A 20683-nucleotide genomic window follows, 5' to 3' on the forward strand; every position below is an offset into this window, starting at 1 on the left:
CTCCCTATAGCCCCCACCCCTTTCCTTATATTATTTTCTCTCTTCTCTCTCTCACCTTCTCCCTTCTCCTATAGCGACCAAAATCAACACCCCTCATTATTTATGTTTCTCTCTCTCTCTCTCTCTCTCTCTCTCTCTCTCTCTCTCCTTTTTCTTTCTTTCCCATTCTTTTCCTCTCACATGCCCCACTCCCCTCCAATTAATTTCCCCATCCCCATTAAATGTTTGACTTCTCCTACTTAATTTCGCACAACCCCCCATTGGCAATCTTGTAGTCCCCCCCTCACCAGAAAATCCAATTTCAAAATTGGTCCCTCCTCACTACCTATAAATAGATAAGTGCTCTCTATTGAAATCTCACACTTTTAGGTGAAAAAAATTTATATTTCTTGAAAAAGAGAAGGAAAAGTGAGTGAAAGAATTAGTGGTAGAAAGAGAATTTTTACACGTAAAATTCTCACTCTTCTACTTTTTCTAATCTCATTTTAAGAGTTAAAAGTTTGTTGTAACTATTTCACAAGGTTAAATCAAAGTAAGTAAATTTGATCATGTTAGAATTTTATTAAATTTTACCCGAATTTATTTTTACATATATTTAAATATATCAATTTTATTTTTATCATACTTGTATTTATATTTAGGTTTAGAAATTTTCTAATCCCCTCAGGCAATTTACAAAATTATTATTTTCTATTAAAAAAATAATTTTAACACGAAAATCGTGTGACATGAGCTTGTTAAATTACGTTGCATGTTTTGCAAAACAATTAAGTTGTGGTAAAATTTTTATAATATTGTTCATTTTATTGCATAAATTATACATTAAATTTTATGATGTTGTTCAAAGTATATATACAATCTTTTAATAATATTGTTCATTTTATTATATAATTATATATACAATTTTTATGATGTTGTTTTAAATGCATAAAGTATATATACAAGGATATTTTTTTTAGTAAATTTGTTGGTATCAGAACAAAGAGACAAATGAGTCTTCGATAGCCCAAATTCTCGCGACTTTAGCCCAATGGCTTACTAGTTTGGCAAATGAGTCTTTGGTAGCCACTTAAGTGAGTGCTTCGATATGTACAAATTATAGAATAGTATGTTTTAAAAACCCTTATGGCTAAAAAGTTTAAAGTTACAAATGTTTAGTACCGTAACTTAAATTTTAAGGGGATCAGAGTGCACTCACACTGTTTACAGAGTGTTTTTATATGACAGTGGATTTCTCCTAAGTGCACACCTGGGTCGGACCAGGACTTAGTAGGAAAAATCTCACTTCCAGTTTACAATTTGATTTAGTTTGGTCAGCCAACCAGCTAAATCCAGTCTTCAGACCACCTAATCTTATCATAGGGGTAAACATGACTTACAGTTAACAGACTTAAGAGAGATTTGTATTATGTACATATACTTATGTGAACAGGACCATTTTTAGGCCTAAATGATGATTTGAAGGAAAAACATAAAGGAAAGTGTATATATATATATATAAGTATTATAGTTACAATTTTAAAGTTCATAAGTTTAGTTTAATAGTTACAGTGTATAATTATAAAATTTTACTATTATAGTTGATAGTAAAAGTTTTATGCAATAATTTTTAAATTTAACCTTAATTAACCACGGTAAAAATAGGCCAACCCGAGAGATTTGGTCGCCCAAGCCATAGGGTCGGTTGCCCGAACACACACAGAATTAAAAGTACATTTTGCACATTCGGTTTCCCATTAAAATGTTTGGTTGGTTGAGTCAAAGGCGATTTCTGAACTACTCAAGGTTCAGTTGCCTGGTCCTAAGTTTGGTTTATTGAACTTGAGGATTCCGTCGCTCGAGGTTAATTTGAACGTGAAGTTCGGGTGCCTAGGGAAGGTGGAAAAGTCAGTATTATATGCTCGGTTGACCGATGACACTCAGTTCAATTTGGTTCGGTCACACGAACCAAGTCAACCTTCTGACTTTTCAACCATTCAGTCGACCGAGGCATTTTCAACGTGCCTAGTTGGGTCGCTCGAATCCCTTTTAATTTTATGTTTTAGGTCCTGTTTTGAGTTTAAAGTTACGTGCAAGGACCTAGGGTCTATCTAAGGTCAAGGCTCTTTAATTTAGCCTAAAAAACATGGCATCGGTCAAAGTCTTTTCTATGGTCTTGAGCATTAAAACCCTTATCATGCATGATGCAATTATTACAGACCATTATAATTACGGACCAAATAATTAAATGCATTTACAATAGACCTAAATATCTCATTCTTCTTTTGCTCTTTGTGCATGGAAAATGTCGGATGATGCGAGCTTTAAGTTTCGTCTAGATTTCCATTAATCCTCTTCCATGTGTGTGATATGAATCATAAACCTATTCAAGTACTAGGCACACACATTAGATCCAAATTCTTTGTCAGCATCAAAACATGGATCGCACTCAAAAAGTCAACACACCTGCATGTAAATATATAATTATTATATAATACATTAAGTCGTCTCGTGATCTTTTCCACGTCCAACACATATGGGGCTCATGAAGCTGTGTGGGGCCTATTGTACTTATATGGAGCTCACATGGGTCTCAAAATTGTGTGGGGCTCTGATTACGCGCCAAAACTACGTAGTTGGGCATCTTAACCCGGGCTTTACGGTTTATATTTTAATTAAATGTCCAAAATTGTCCAATATTTTAATAAAGTGCCAAAATCATCATTCTTGAACTTTATTGCACTATTTATGAAATTTTGGTAATTTTTTGTCGCAGGAAAATTCCCGGGAACCAAAACCGATACCTGTTCGTATTTTGTGCATAACTTTTTCGTCTGAGCTCCGATTGAGACGATTCAAATTTTTGGAGAAAGAAGAAATGATCATCTACAACTTTCATGTTTTGAGTTTTATGAGATATGAGCTCCAAAAGAGTCAGATTTACGATGAACAGAGAATGAAAAAATGAAAAAAATATAATAATTCGGGTCATACCCAATTGGGTCGGGTTATCTCTATCCGGGTCCTAGTGCAGCTTCTTTCCCCCATCCCTATTTAATTCCCTTTTCTCCCCTACGCAGGGTGTGCCTCCGGCACCCTTCTCTCTCCCTCAAACTCTCCCTTCCCTACTCTTTCTCCCTTACTTTGTTATGTTCTTTCTGGTTCTCTCCCTTCTTGTTCTTATCTCTTTTCTCTCTATTTTCTTTCCCCCTGTTTTTCTCGTTCCCGGATTCTCTTTCTCCCCTGTTTTCCTTAACCTCTTGCAGTCTCTCCCTCTCCCTATTCCTTCCCTGCTGCTCCAGCTTCGTGGCACACCAATGCAGACCCGAGAGCCACCACACTACTAGCTTCCAGCCATCTTCAAGACAGCAGCACCCGAGCTTCCCTTCTGCAACCAGTAGACCCGAGAGCCTCCACCAGCTGTTCCATAGACTCCCCACCACCAAGTCCTCGGCCTCCCTGCTGCCTGCAATTCCACACCAGCCCCGATCCTCTCAGCAACCATCACAGCCTCACCAGCAGAGCAGGCCGCAGCAGAACTCCAGGAGGACCCGAGAGTTTCTCCATCCTCACAGCTTGCCATGGCTCTCTCTCTCTCTCTCTCTCTCTCTCTCTCTCTCTCTCTCTCTCTCTCTCTCTCTCTCTCTCTCTCTCTCCTTCTCTATTCTTTTCTTTTACTTTATTTTATTTGGATATTATGTTTTTGTTTTTTTTGAAGATTAAGTGATCTAGATTTAAATGCTTATTTAGTATTATTCAAGTGACTATTGTTATTTTTTATTGAAGTTTACGGAAAGATGTAATTTTAATTTGCTGCAACTTGTTTATTTATTTAGTGATAGATTTAATTAATACTTTAGTTTTTTAATTAATCTAGTGAAGTTTGGTTCAGTGCTGGTATAAAATAAAAAAAAAATAAAAAAAATAACATATAAAGTTCGTGTTTTTATTGTGTCCCGTTATCGTTTAGGTTGATTGATAGTTTAATTTTAGTTCGCGTTCTTGATTTGTGTTAAAAGTTCAATTTTTAGTCTGTGTTTGGATCTGATTGAGTTTCCTTTGCGTGTTTTAATTCTGTGTCCAAAGTTGTCATCTTTAATTAGCGCGTGCTCCGGTGTTTCCTTAAGTAGACTAGGGTTTCCGTTATTGTTATTTAATTTAGTGCGTTCCAGTTTTAGGACTTTAATTAGTGTGTGTATTTAATTTGTTAAATTAGGTCTCCATAATTTTGAAAATCCCGAATTTGAACCAAGTTTAGTGCAATTTAATTTCAACTGGAAGAACGTAAAATCTGAGATTAAAATGCATTCCCCAAGGAGACGATCTAGCCCTTGGGCTTAATATTACATGACAGAACTCCTATACTTGGGATAACTTTCGAGCTGCTCATTTTTCGAGTGAGTCAAGTTTTTGGCGCCTTTGCCGGGGAATGTCGTTCTTAGTCTCAATTTTGCGTTTTTCTCGTCATTTTTATTAGTTTTAAGAAAAAGGAAAAAAAAAAGCAGAAAACAAAAAAAGAAAAAAAAAATCGAGTTTTGAAAAATGGCTACACCTGCACCGCGCATGATAATGGATTTTTTGCAGCTTGAATATGCCACTACATCCTCTTCCACTGTTTTGCCTTATGACGAGCTTAATTTCATGATGCAGCGCGGGAGGACGTCATTGCTACCCGAGTTCTTCAGGTCGGAATCTGAGTGCCCTTATCAGCACCTAGCAGAGTTTGAGTTAACCTGCAACATGTTTTTCTCTCATGTTAGAGCTGACGAATCTACTAGACTGAATTTATTTCTTGCTACTTTACAGGATAGGGCACTGATTTGGTTTCATTCCTTGAGACCTTATTCTATCACTAATTGGTCTGATATGGAGCGTGCATTCCTGCATGCATTTTATCCCTCACAGAGAACTCAATTTTTCTAGGAACAGATTTTTAATTTTGTGCAGCAGGATGACGAGACATTTGGGGCTTGCTGGGAGCGATTCAAGGATCTACTAAGCACTTGCCCACATCACGGGTTTGACTTATGGAGGTTAGCTGATTATTTTTATAGTGCTCTTACCCTTGATTGCAAGTGTTTTGTCCAGACTATATCTAATGGAGAGCCTGTTAGCGAGGATCCAGATCAGGTATTATCATTCTTTGATTACTTAGCTGACAATGTCCCACAGTGCAACACACGATACACTCAGGCACCCATGACTGCACTCCCTATCAACACAATTAGTGATGGTGATGCATATGAACCACCAAAATACCTAGATATTCCTTCGCCTCAATACCAGCCACAACAGATCCCTCAGAGCTGTACGCCGTCAGAATTTCTGGAGGATAGCATAACTCAGATGGCGAACATGCTCCAGAAATTCATGCAAACTCAAGTTGATCATAATAATGAATTGCGGGATACCATTAATGCGATAAGCACACAATTGGATATCGTAGAAAACGAAGAATTGATCATAGAACCTCAGCCTAGTCCTCAAGAGTACCAGCAACCACAACAACAAATGCACGATAATCTCTTTGAGGTAGCAGAGGCGGCCATCACTTTGAGAAGCGAGAAAGAATTTCCCCAACCTTAGATGCTCATCGTTGAACAACTAGTTGTCCCAGCACTAGAAGTCATGGCTGAACTAGAAGCGGTCAAAGAAAAATTAGAAGAAACGGGGCCACAAGCGGAGCAGTTAGTTGATGAGGAGACTGATACTCATACGGAGAACCAACCTGTGGTACCTCATACTCTGAGCTCAGAAAACATGAAACCGTCACTCCCGCCTAAATCAGATGTTAAGGAGCTTAATGTAGAGGCAGACTCTTGCAGTGGTATGATGATATGTACACCCGATAAAGAGGGTGATCATTCTGGTGAGCATATAATTTTCAAAGAACCAGGTAAAACCTTTAATGTTAATGCTTCTGAAGAACTGCAAGTAATTATTCCGATCACTTTCTCTCAACCGTTAGTTCGTAAAGAAGCACATTTCCTGGAAACAATGTTGAATAAAGATCCTTTCTTATCCACACATGAGGGTCAACCTGCACACAAATTGTTTGGTATTTTGACACGCATTAATTTATCTGAGGTTGATTTTCGCGTAGGTATGAAGACTGATCCACTGTGCCGGCTCAAATTTGGAGACCCGCCGATACAATTTAAAGACCTGCAGCCACTAGACGAAATTCCTCCTGAGCCTCCGCTAGACAATTGTGATGTTTTTCTTTTCCTTCTTTTCCATTTATTTTATCTTATTTTATTTTTAGTTAGTTTTCAGGTCTATTTTCTCGTAGTTCAATCTTTGTTTTCCATTATTTTGCCACTTAGGTACGCCTTACTTTTCCCGTGCATAGTATTTTCTATTTCCCCTATACTTTCACATTGAGGACAATGTTCCATTTTAGTTGGGGGGGATGAGCATTCGCGTGTGACACTGTGCATATACACGTACTCGGTTTTAAAAACAAAACAAAAAAAAAAAAATCAAAAAAAATCAAAAAGATAAAAAAAAAGAGAGAGAAATAAAGGAGGAGCACTGAAGGATTACACTGCACTATGCCATGCTTAACACTATGTATACCTTTCAAATACTTGCGCATAACTTACGAATTACACACTTGAGTCAATCATGCGTAGTTTTCTCTTTATATGATCTTATGACTCCATGAAGAATCGATTGCTAGTACATTTTTGTTAATGTGGCTATATAATTTCTTGTATTTACACGGCATCTCGCGAGGCTGAATAAACACATTCACGTGATTCATTGCACTTAGGGTTTCCTTGTGAGCACTGAGAGAGCACCCGTGGAGACTATGACACCTTGTGAGATATCCTTGAGCTATTTATCGTCCTTTTGAGCGTTAATATCAAATCAAAGTTCATAGAACTCAATTCTTTTTTTTATGGATGATTCCTTTGTACACTAGTCTTTGTTTTTAATTTGCTAGCCTAGAGGTGACACTTAGTGGGGAGATAGAAACCTAGGTCTTGTAGCCTACTCAAAATGTGAAAGCTGAGCCACCCCTAGAGATAGACTTAGTTCATGGACCACTATTTGAGCTAAATTTCCATTGATGGTATGAAGATTACAAAAGAAGTGTTATGATTGTAATTATTGATCAAGAAAAGACAGAAAATGAAGAATGAGCAAAAAAAAAAAAAAAGAATAAGCAATACACATGCACATGAAATGAAATGTCAATGCCGGCCCAAATATATATCACAAAAAGTCAAGGACGACACATATTTTCCACGTATGAAGATGCTTCAACTGGTTAATGCCTCAGATGTAGTAACCGGGAAAAAAAATAAAATTTTTAAAAATATATATATAATAATAAAATAATAAAATAAAATAAATTAATTAAATTAACAAGTAAAATGAATAGTATGATAAGGAATATATATATATATATATATGTGTGTGTGTGTGTGTGTGTGTGTGTGTGTGTGTGTATATATATATATGTAAGTTATTATGATATGTATTTAATATAAAGGTTAAAGGTATATATATATATATAGAAAATGGAAAGCTTCTTCAAGAAGCTTACTTGGATTTTTTTTTGGAAGTGCTCTCTCTCTCTCCTCTCTCTCTCTCTCTCTCTCTCTCTCTCCTACGACTCTCTCTCTCTTCGATTCCGGGCTAGTTTTACGCCGGATCGACAAACCGAAGTCACCACGACGCTCCTGACGAAGTTCTCTACAAGTCTGCCGGAGCGGATCGTCAGGGAAACGAAGTTGGATTTCATCCCAAATCCAAGGTAAGACTTTATATTCAATATTTGGATTTTTGACAGTTGAAGAAAGTGATATACGCGTAAAAATACTGAACTTTAATACTGGAAATTTTCAGTTCCAGGATGTTGATTGGGAATGTTGGGAATCAACCCTAAGTTGAGGTAAGACTTTTTAAGTCGAATTTGACTTAGTGGTAGTTATAGAAAATGTTGTACGTACGAAAATACTAAACTTTAATTCTGCGAGTTTTCATTTTCAAGATGTTGAGTTGAGAACCTTGTGGGAATGGGGAAGATTTTCTTAGGGGCTTTTCAGGAATAAGGTAAGAGGATAAACTAAGTTAGTTTTGTTTTGAGAAAATGTATATATATATATATATATATATATATATATGTAGCATCTAGTTTCAGGAAAAATAAATATATTTATATATATGATTTATATTTGGAAAATACTGTTTAAATGATGATATGTTGAATACGTAGAAAATTTGTTTAGTGTGGCATGAGTATAAAAATGTTGTGAAATACTGTTTTTTTTTTTTGGGAATGGGGACGATATGGATTTCTATGATGGAAAACCGGCATACGGGCCGAGATATTTTTGTATGTATATGTGATTTGCTGGAGTACAGGCCGTGCTATGTGATTTGCCGGCGTACGGGCTGTGCTATGTGATTTGCCAGCGTACGGGCTGTGCTATGTGATTTGCCGGCATATGGGCCGTGCTATGTGGTTTGCCAGCGTACGGGTTGTGCTATGTGATTTGCCGGCGTACGAGCCGAGCTATGATAAAATGTGTAATACCGGCGTACGGGCCGATGATTTTCATGATACACGTATATATGTGAAATGATATGATTGATGTGAAAATAAATGATATGAGATATTTATGTATCACGGTTTTAGTATATGTATATGATATCAGAACCTGGTTCGCTTGGTCTAGGCTAGCACTTGCACAGTACCATTGCTATGTGTCCATGGTCCTCGTGATCATGATATTTGTGTTAATGCCGCTGTACGGAGTGGTGTGAGATTGGATGGTCGATGTGGTTATTTTCAAGAAGTGTGCTGTTATCGCCCCTGGTGTACGGACCAGTCTGGGTAGACCCATCGGACCTACAGACTACTGTTTGACTTAGCAGTGGTCGGCCAACCATTGTCAGGTCCCGCCTTCGGGCCACACAACCCAGTCATGTGGGGGTAATACATGACAACAACCAGCTAACCTACCAGGATTGTTTTATGTTATTATTAGTGTGTGAGATGAGATATGTTTATGAAAATACAGTATATTTTGCTATGTGTTGATATGTATGTTTTCCCAGATTTGATAAACAGTATTGAATATGTTATGTATGGTATATGTAGAACACATAATACTCATGTTGCCACACACTGGTATTAGTTTATTTCCCTTACTAAGAGGTGTCTCACCCCTAAATCTTATACATTTTTCAGGAGCCCCTGATAGGAGAGCGAGAAAAGCCCCGCTGATCTAGATCAGTTGTTTGCCCTCTTTGGAAGGGTAAGTTTTTGGTAGGGACAGTTAGGTTTTGTGGGGATTGTCCCTAGATTTCATTTTTGAGATGTATATACTGTGAGATAGTAATTGTAGTGACTCTGGTATGTGTTATGCACATTATGATGATATGTATATGATTTTATACTTTCTACTGCGTAGGCTTCTACTGTATGTTTTGTTATATCCCTGGTGCCCATAGGTCCAGATGGATTGTGACCTACTGAGTTGGAATGTATGATGTGATGATAATTTATTTATATAAAAAAAAAATATGTGAAAAAGGAGCAGGTCGTTACATCATATGTATTCACGACAAGTTTGTGAATGAGTTGATCTAGGGTGGTCTCAGTTGGATATGGCGAGTAGGTGAGAAGATGTTAGGGTGAAGGACCCGACACCTCATAGATAGGTTAGATCCTTTCCAGACTAGTCTACTCCATATACTTAGCGTTGTTCCTTTTAATATGTGGGATGTTTGATCGCGACACTCCTCCTCACATATGATGAATGAACCCATTCCTTTGAGTATTTTTGAGGGTATACCAGTTAGGCCGAGTCAAAGCGACCGTTCTGTAGGTGTCCACTGACGTCCTAGGTGTACTGAGTCACACACATCACACACACCTCGAGAGTTTATCTGTTTATACTCGAACTTATATGATTGCATTAACTCTGAATGTGCCACTAATTAACTTCATGTGGGTATACTACTATCAAATCACATATAAACGATGAAACTTGCATGAGTGACGTGCTTTGGAGTTGTGTGCATTGAATATGAACAAGCTTGTGTGAAATTCAGTTATGTTCTCGTATGTGAAGTAGTATAATTATGTCGCATGTGCATTGATTTCATGATCACCGGAGTTCGTAGTTGTAGGCACAACCCTAAGATTCATTCACGTCATTTGCTAGAGACTAGCAAAACGTTAGTTGGAGGGTGTGATTACGCGCCGAAACTGCGTAATTGGGCATCTTAACCCGGGTTTTACGGTTTATATTTTAATTAAATGTCCAAAATTGTCCAATATTTTAATAAAGTGCCAAAATCATCATTCTTGAACTTTATTGCACTATTTATGAAATTTTGGTAATTTTTTGTCGCAGGAAAATTCTCGGGAACCAAAACCGACACCTGTTTGTATTTCATGCATAACTTTTCCGTCCAAGCTCCGATTGAGACGATTCAAATTTCTAAAGAAAGAGAAAAGGATCATCTACAACTTTTATGTTTTTAGTTTTGTGAGATACACTCTCCAGAAGAGTCAGATTTACGATGAATAGAGAATAAAAAAATGAAAAAAAATATAATAATTCGGGTCATACCCAATTGGGTCGGGTTATCTCTATCCGGGTCCTAGGGCACCTTCTTTCCCCCATCACTATTTAATTCCCTTTTCTCCCCTGCGTAGGGTGTGCCTCCGGCACCCTTATCTCTCCCTCAAACTCTCCCTCTTCCCTACTCTTTCTCCCTTACTTTGTTATGTTCTTTCTTGTTCTCTCCCTTCCTGTTCTTATCTCTTTTCTCTCTATTTTCTTTCCCCCCTGTTTTTCTCATTCCTGGATTCTCTTTCTCCCCTATTTTCCTTAACCTCTTGCAGTCTCTCCCTCTCCCTGTTCCTTCCCTGCTGCTCTAGCTTCGTGGCACACCAATGCAGACCCGAAAGCCACCACATTACCAGCTTCCAGCCATCTTCAAGAAGGCAGCACCCGAGCTTCCCTTCTGCAACCAGCAGACCCGAGAGCCTCCACCAGCTGTTCCACAGACTCCTGACCACCAGGTCCTCAGCCTCCCTGCTGCCTGCAATTCCACACTAGCCCCGATCCTCTCAGCAACCATCACAGCCTCACCAGCAGAGCAGGCCGCAGCAGAACTCCAGGAGGACCCGAGAGTTTCTCCATCCTCACAGCTTGCCATGGCTCTCTCTCTCTCTCTCTCTCTCTCTCTCTCTCTCTCTCTCTCTCTCTCTCTCTCCTTCTTTATTCTTTTCTTTTACTTTATTTTATTTGGATATTATGTTTTTGTTTTTTTTTTAAGATTAAGTGATCTAGATTTAAATGCTTATTTAGTATTATTCAAGTGACTATTGTTATTTTTTATTGAAGTTTATGGAAAGATGTAATTTTAATTTGCTGCAACTTGTTTATTTATTTAGTGATAGATTTAATTAATACTTTAGTTTATTTAATTAATCTAGTGAAGTTTGGTTCAATTCTGGTATAAAATAAAAAAAATAACATACAAAGTTCGTGTTTTTATTGTGTCCCGTTATTGTTTAGGTTGATTGATAGTTTAATTTTAGTTCGCGTTCTTGATTTGTGTTAAAAGTTCAGTTTTTAGTCTGTGTTTGGATCTGATTGAGTTTCCTTTGCGTGTTTTAATTCTGTGTCCAAAGTTGTCATCTTTAATTAGCGCGTGCTCCGGTGTTTACTTAAGTAGACTAGGGTTTCCGTTATTGTTATTTAATTTAGTGCGTTCCAGTTTTAGGACTTTAATTAGTGTGTGTATTTAATTTGTTAAATTAGGTCTCCACAATTTTGAAAATCCCGAATTTGAACCAAGTTCAGTGCAATTTAATTTCGACTGGAAGAACTTAAAATCTGAGATTAAAACGCATTTCCTGAGGAGACGATCTAACCCTTGGGCTTAATATTACACGACAGAACTCCTATACTTGGGATAGCTTTCGAGCTGCTCATTTTTTGAGTGAGTCAGGCTCACATGGGTCTAAGATTCGAACTTATTTTTTCTTTCATAATAAATAATAAGATATAATTTATTAATAATAATAATAATAATAATAATAATAATAATAATAATAATAATAATAATAATAATAATAATAATAATAATAATTGGTGGAAAGGGACAAAGCCCCTTCTGACTCACTCGAAAATGAGCAGCTCGAAAGCTATCCCAAGTATAGGAGTTCTGTCGTGTAATATTAAGCCCAAGGGCTAGATCGTCTCCTCAGGGAATGCGTTTTAATTTCATAGACCCTAACTAAATCGAATTTCGACAAAAAAAATATCTAAATTTAATTAAGAATGCTAAATTAAAATAACTATCAATAAGATAAACAAAGAGATTAATTTAACAATAATGAAATACCCAACATTATTCAACTTAAACAAAAAGAAAGAAAACTCCAATAACATTAAAAAAAAAAAAACTAAACTTTATTCAATATTCCAAGATTCAAAGAAAAGTAAATAAAAGAAAGAAAGAAAGGAAAAGAGAGAGAGAGAGAGAGAGAGAGAGAGAGAGAGAAAGAGAAACAAATCCACGGAGCCGTGGCAGCAGCTACGGCTATGTGTGGGTTGGTTCGCGGCTGTGGCATGGAGGAAGGAACAGCGGGAGAGTGGCTCACGGATCTGCTGGTGCTGTTGGCGGCCGCCGGAGAGTGCAACAAAGTGCAGCAGGAGCTTTTTGTGCTGCGGCAACAATGGGCAAAAGAGGTTTGAGCGAGAGAGAGAGAGAGAGGGATAAAGGGAAAGAGAACAAAGAATAGAGAAAAGAGAAAGAGAGCAAAGCAGAATTTAAAAGAACCAAAAAAAAAAAAAAACAAACTAAAGAAGAATAAGAAGTAGAAAAATAAGAAGGAGAAGAAGAAGGAGAAGAGGAGAATGGGGAGCCTTGGGGGCTGCCTACGCAGGAAGAGAAAGAGAAGGGTTAAATAGGATAGGGGGGAAAGCCCTAGACCCGAATAGGAAACCCGAATTGCTATATTTTTTCATTTTTTTCATTCTCTGTTCATCGCAAATATGACTCTTTTGAAACACGTATCTCACAAAACTCAAAACACTAAAGTTGTAGATAATCCTTTCCTCTTTCTCCAAAAATTTTAATCGTCTTAATCGGAGCTCGGATGGAAAAGTTATGTACAAAATACGAACAGGTGTCGTTTTTGATTCCCGGGAATTTTTCTGCGACAAAAAATTACCAAAACTTCATAAATAGTGTAATAAAGTTCAAGAATGATGATTTTGGCATTTTATTAAAATATTGGACAATTTTAGATATTTAATTAAAAATATAAATCGTAAAGTTCGGGTTAAACATCCAATTACGCAGTTTCGGCGCGTAATCACACCCCCAACTAACGTTTTGTTAGTCTCTAGCAAATGACGTGAATGAATCTCAGGATGGTGTCTACAACTACATACTCCAGTAATCATGAAATCAATGCACATGCGATATAACTATACCACTTCACATACAAGAATACTACTGAATTTCACACAGGCTCGTTCATATTCAATACATAAGACTCCAAAGCACGTCACTCATGCAAGTTTCATCATTTATTTGTGATTTGAAAGCAGTATACTCACATAAAGTTAATCAGTGGCACATTCAGAGTTAATGCAATCATATAAGTTCGAGTATAAACAGGTAAACTCTCGAGGTGTGTGTGATGTGTGTGACTCAGTACACCTAGGACGCCAGTGGACACCTACAGAATTGTCGCTTTGACTCAGCCTAACTGGTATACCCTCAAAAGTACTCAAAGAAAATGGGTTCACTCATCATATGTGAGGAGGAGTGTCACGATCAAACATCCCACATATTAAAAGGAACAACGCTAAGTATAAGGAGTGGACTAGTCAGGAAAGGATCTAGCCTATCTATGAGGTGTCGGGTCCTTCACCCTAGCATCTTCTCACTTACTCGCCATATCCAAATGAGACCACCCTAGATCAACTTACTCACAAACTTGTCGTGAATACATCTGAGGCATTAATCGGTTGAAGAATCTTCATACGTAGAAAATATGTGTCGTCCTTGACTTTTTGTGATATGTATTTGGGCCGGCATTGACATTTCATTTCATGCGCATGTATATTGCTTGTTCTTTTTTCTGCTCATTCTTTAGTTTCTGACTTTTCTTGATCAATAAGGACAATATTAACACTTCTTTTGTAATCTTCATACCATCAATGGGAATTGAGCTCGAATAGAAGTTCATGAATTAAGTCTATCTCTAGGGGTGGCTCAGCCTTCACATCTTGAGTAGGCTACAAGACCTAGGTTTCTATCTCCCCACTAGGTGTCACCTCTAGGCTAGCAAATCAAAAATAAAGACTAGTGTACAAAGGAATCATCCAAAAAAAGAGAATTGAGTTCCATGAACTCTGATTTGATATTAACGTGCAAAAGGACGATAAATAGCTCAAGGATATCTCACAAGGTGTTATAGTCTCCACGGGTGCTCTCTCAGTGCTCACAAGAAACCCTAAGTGCAATGAATCACGTGAATGTGTTTATTCAGCCTCGTGAGATGCCGTATAAATACAGGAAATTATATAGTCAAATTAACACGAATGTACTACCAATCAATTCTTCATGGAGTCATAAGATCATATAGAGAGAAACTACGCATGATTGACTCAAGTGTGTCATTTATAAGTTATATGCAAGTATGCGAAGGGTATACAAAGTGTTAAGCATGACATAGTGCAATGTAATTCCTCAGTGCTCCTCCTTTCTTTCTCTCTTTCTTTTCGATTTTTTTGATTTTTTTTGATTTTTTTTTAAACCCAATACGTGTACGTGCACAGTGTCACATGCGAATGCTCATCCCCCCCAACTAAAGTGGAACATTGTCCTCAATGTGAAAGCATAGGAGAAATAGAAAAAACTGTGCACGGGAAAAATAAGGCGTACCTGAGTGGCGAAATAACGGAAAACAAAAATCGAACTACGAGAAAATAGACCTGAAAACTAACTAAAAATAAAATAAGATAAAATAAAAGGAAAATAAGGAAAAGAAAAACATCACAATTGTCTTGGCGGAGGCTCTGGAGGAATTTCGTCTGGTGGCCGCAGGTCTATAAATTGCATCAGCGGTTCTCCAAATTTGAGCCGCCACAATTGATCAGTTGTTATACCTGCACGAAAATCAACCTCAAATGAAATAATGCTCATCAATATACCAAACAATACGTGTGCAGGTCGACCCTCATGTGTGGACAAGAAAGGGTCTTTATTCAACATCGGGTCCAGGAAATGTGCTTCTTTACGAACTAACGGTTGAGAGAAAGTGATCGGAATAATTACCTGCAATTCTTCAGAAGCATTAACATTAAAGGTTTTACCTGGTTCTTTGAAAATTATATGCTCACCAGACTGGTCACCCTCTTTATCGGGTGTACATATCATCATACCACTGCAAGAGTCTGCCTCCACATTAAGCTCCTTAACATCTGATTCAGGCGAGAGTGACGGTTTCACGATTTCTGAGCTCGGAGTATGAGGTACCACAGGTTGGTACTTCGTATGAGTATTAGTCTCCTCATCAACTAACTGCTCTGCTTCTGGCCCCGTTTCCTCTGATTTTTCTTTGACCTCTTCTAGTTAAGCCGTGACTTCTAGTGCTAGGACGACTGGTTGTCCGATGATGAGCTTCTCAGGTTGGGGAAATTCTTTCTCGCTTCTCAAAGTAGTGGTGGCCTCTGCTGCCTCAAAGAGATCATCATGCATTTATTGTTGTGGTTGCTAGTACTCTTGAGGACTAGGCTGAGGTTCTGCGAGCAATTCTTCGTTTTCTAAGATATCCAACTGTGTGCTTATCGCATTAATGGTATCCCGCAATTCATTATTATGATCAACTTGAGTTTGCATGAATTGTTGGAGCATTTTCGCCATCTGTGTTATGCTATCCTCCAGAAATTCTGACGACGTACAGCTCGGAGAGATCTGTTGTGGCTGATACTGTGGCAGAGGGTTGTTTGGGCAGTTTGGTGGTTCATATGCATCACCACCTTTAATTGTGCTGATAGGATGTGCAGTTATGGGTGCCTGAGTGCATCGTGTGTTGCATTGTGGGACATTGTCAGCTAAGTAATCAAAGAATGATAATACCTGATCTGGATCCTCGCTGACGGGCTCTCTATTAGACATAGTCTGGACAAAACACTTGCAATCAGGGATAAGAGCAGTATAAAAACAATCAGCTAACCTCCATGAGTCAAACCCGTGATGTGGACAAGTGCTTAGTAAATCCTTGAATCGCTCCCAATAAGCCCGAAATGTCTCGTCATCTTGCTGCACAAAATTAAGAATCTGTTCCTACAGAAATTGAGTTTTCTGTGAGGGACAAAATGCATGCAGGAATTCACGCTCCATATCAACCCAATTAATGATAGAGTGAGGTCTCAAGGAATGAAACCAAATCAGTGCCATATCCTGCAAAGTAGCAAGAAATAAATTTAGTCGAATAGATTCATCAGTTTTAGCATGAGAGAAAAACATATTGCAGGTTAATTCAAACTCTGCTAAGTGTTGATATGGACACTCAGATTCCGTCCCGTAGAACTCGGGTAGCAATGACGTCCTCCCGCGCTGCATCATGAAATTAAACTCGTCATAAGGCAAAACAGTGGAAGAGGATACAGTGGCATATTCAAGCTGCAAAAAGTCCATTATCGTGCGCGGTGCAGGTGCAGCCATTTTTCAAAACTCAAAATTTTTTTTTTGTTTTTGTTTTCTTTTTTTTTTTTTTAATTTTTCATAAAACTAATAAAAATGACGGGTAAAATGCAAAATTGAGACTAAGAACGACATTCCCCAGCAACGGCGCCAAAAACTTGACTTACTCGAAAATGAGCAGCTCGAAAGCTATCCCAAGTATAGGAGTTCTGTCGTGTAATATTAAGCCCAAGGGCTAGATCGTCTCCTCAGGGAATGCGTTTTAATTTCAAATTTAACGTTCTTCCAATCGAAAATAAAAATGCACTGAACTCAGTTCAGATTCGGGTTTTCAAGATTGTGGAGACTTAAATGAAAACACAAATTAAAGTCCTAAAACTATCATGCACGAAATTAAATAACAATAATGAAAACCCTAGTCTACTTAAGGAAACACTAGATCATACTAACTAAAAATGGAAACTTTAAATATGGAATTAAAATAACAATAATGAAAACCCTAGTCTACTTAAGGAAACACTGGGACACGCGTTAATTAAAAATAGCAACCTAGAACATGGAATTAAAAACACACAATGGAAACTAAACTAGACACATACTAAAAAAAAAAAAAACCGAACCTACTAAAAATCGAACCTTTAGCACAATTAAGAGATCAAATCAAGACTCACAATTTAAATGCAAATATGAATTCAACGAAAATTTAAAAAACGTAAACAATAACGGAACACAATAAAAACACAACCTTTACTAATCATAGACCCTAACTAAATCGAATTTCGACAAAAAAAATATCTAAATTTAATTAAGAATGCTAAATTAAAATAACTATCAATAAGATAAATAAAGAGATTAATTTAACAATAATGAAATACCCAACATTACTCAACTTAAACAAAAAGAAAGAAAACTCCAATAACATTAAAAAAAAAAAAAACTAAACTTTCTTCAATATTCCAAGATTCAAAGAAAAGTAAATAAAAGAAAGAAAGAAAGGAAAAGAGAGAGAGAGAGAGAGAGAGAGAGAGAGAGAAACAAATCCACGGAGCCGTGGCAGCAGCTACGGCTGTGTGTGGGTTGGTTCGCGGCTGTGGCATGGACCAAGGAACAGCGGGAGAGTGGCTCACGGATATGCTGGTGCTGTTGGCGGCCACCGGAGAGAGCAACAAAGTGCAGCAGGAGCTTTTTGTGCTGTGACAACAATGGGCAAAAGAGGTTTGAGCGAGAGAGAGAGGGATAAAGGGAAGGAGAACAGAGAATATAGAAAAGAGAAAGAGAGCAAAGCAGAATTTAAAAGAACAAAAAAAAAAAACAAACTAAAGAAGAAGAAGAAGAAAAAGAAGAAGGAGAAGAAGAAGGAGAAGAGGAGAATGGGGAGCCTTGGGGGCTGCCTATGCAGGAAGAGAAAGAGAAGGGTTAAATAGGATAGGGGGGGAAAGCCCTAGACCCGAATAGGAAACCCGAATTGCTATAATTTTTTCATTTTTTTCATTCTCTGTTCATCGCAAATATGACTCTTTTGAAACCTATATCTCACAAAACTCAAAACACTAAAGTTGTAGATAATCCTTTCCTCTTTCTCCAAAAATTTTAATCGTCTCAATCAGAGCTCGGACAGAAAAGTTATGTACAAAATACGAACAGGTATCGGTTTTGATTCCTGGGAATTTTCCTGCGACAAAAAATTACCAAAACTTCATAAATAGTGCAATAAAGTTCAAGAATAATGATTTTGGCATTTTATTAAAATATTGGACAATTTTAGATATTTAATTAAAAATATAAACCGTAAAACTCGAGTTAAACGTCCAATTACGCAGTTTCGGCGCGTAATCACCTTCTCATAACCCACTCACTTTTCTCTCTCCCCCTCTTTCTTTCTTTTCTTCTTTCCTTCTCCCCATAACCCCCACCCCTTTCCTTACATTATTTTCTCTCTTCTCTCTCTCCTTCTCCCTTCTCCCGTAGCCACCAAAACTAACCCCCTTCATTATTTATGTTACTCTCTCTCTCTCTCTCTCTCTCTCTCTCTCTCTCTCTCTCTCTCTCCCTCTCCCTCTACCTCTCCCTCTCTTTTCTTTCACATTCTTTTCCTCCCACATGCCCCACTCCCCTCCAATCAATTTTTCCATCCCCATTAAATGTTTTGCCATATTTCACTCAATTTCCTTTAGGCTCCCTTGGCAATCTTACAGTCATCCCCTCATTAGAAAATCTAATTTCAAAATTGGTCCCTCCCCACTGTCTATAAATAGATAAGTTCTCCCTTTTGAAATCTCATAGCTTCTACATGAATATATATATATTCAGAAAAAGATAAGGAAAAGTGAATGAAAGAATTAGTGGTAGAAAGAGAATATTTAATTATATCAGTTTTATTTTTATTATACGTGCATTTATATATGGGTTAAGAAATGTTCCAATCCTCTTGGATAATTTATAGCATTATTATTTTCTATTAAAAAAATATTTTTAGCACACAAAATCATGTGGCATGAGCTTGTTAAATTATGTTGCATGTTTTACAAAATAATTAAGTTATGATAAAATTTTTATAATGTTATTCATTTTATTGCATAAATTATATATTAAATTTTGCGATGTTGCTCAAATTATATATGCAATCTTTTTATGATATTGTTCATTTTATAGTATAAATTATATATACAATTTTTATGATGTTGTTTTAAATGCATAAAGTAAATATAAGTATGTTTATTTTAGTAAATTTGTTGGTATCAAAACAAATGGACAAATGAGTCTTGGACGGCCCCATTCTCAGGACTTTAGCCCAAGGGTTTACTAGTTTGACAAATGAGTCTTGGACGGTCACTTCAATGAGTGCTTTGATATGTACAAATTATATAGTAGTATGTTTTAAAAACCCTTATGGCTAAAAAGTTCAAAGTTACAAATGTTTCTTACCGTAGCTTAAAGTTTAAAGGGATTAGAGTGCACCCACACTGTTTACATAGTGATTTTATATGACTGTAGATTTCTCTTGAGTGCACACCTGGGTCGGACTAGGACTTAATAGGGAAAATCTCACTTACAGTTTATAATTTGATTTAGTTTGGTCGGCCAACCAACTAAGTCAAATCTTTAGACCGCACAACCTTATCATGGGGGTAAACGTGGCTTACGGCTAATAGGCCTAAGGGAGATTTTTATAGTATATGTGTATATATATTTATTTATTTATTTATTTATGTGAATAGGACCATTTTTAGGCCTAAATGATGATTAGAAAGAAAAGCATAAAGGAAAGTATATATATATATATATATATATATATATATATATATATATATATATTAGTTACAGTTTTAAAGTTCACAAGTTCAGTTTAATAGTTAGAGTGTATGGTTATAAAATTTTACTGTTATAGTTGATGGTAAAGAGGGTCATACTGTAGATTGATGCTACGGCATTCATGGCTTCCCTCTAGAGATTTGTAACTCTAAACCCAATCAAGGTTCCAAGCATAGTGCTCATTAGGCTTCTTCAAACCCATTTATTAGTAGCCTTCCTTTCACCCTTGAATAGTGTCAACAACTTCTTGCCATTCTCAACAACTCTATTCCCCCTTAACCCATAGCAAACCAAATAGATAGTGTCAAATCTTCATTGTCAGGTAAATCCCACAATGATCTCTTATGGATTCTTAACAGTGGTGTAATCGATCATATGGTTTGCTTACCCACTGCTCTCACCTAATCTTTCCCTATACATGGTCGTACCGTTCAATTACCAAATAGATCTCATGCCACCGTCACTCATATTGGATTGATTCACTTCTCTTTGAATCGTATTTTAGACAATGTACTTTGTGTCCCAACTTTTCATTTCAACTTAATTTTTGTCCATAAATTATGCAAAATCCATCATTGTCTCATTATTTTTTCTTATGATTTTTGTTTCATTTAGGACCTGCACTTGATGAAGATGATTGGGATAGGAACTGAGCGGGACGACTAATAACACTTCACCATCACCAGGAATG

Source organism: Malania oleifera, chromosome 3 (genome assembly GCF_029873635.1).
Source record: "Malania oleifera isolate guangnan ecotype guangnan chromosome 3, ASM2987363v1, whole genome shotgun sequence".
NCBI classification, from domain to species: Eukaryota; Viridiplantae; Streptophyta; class Magnoliopsida; order Santalales; family Ximeniaceae; genus Malania; species Malania oleifera.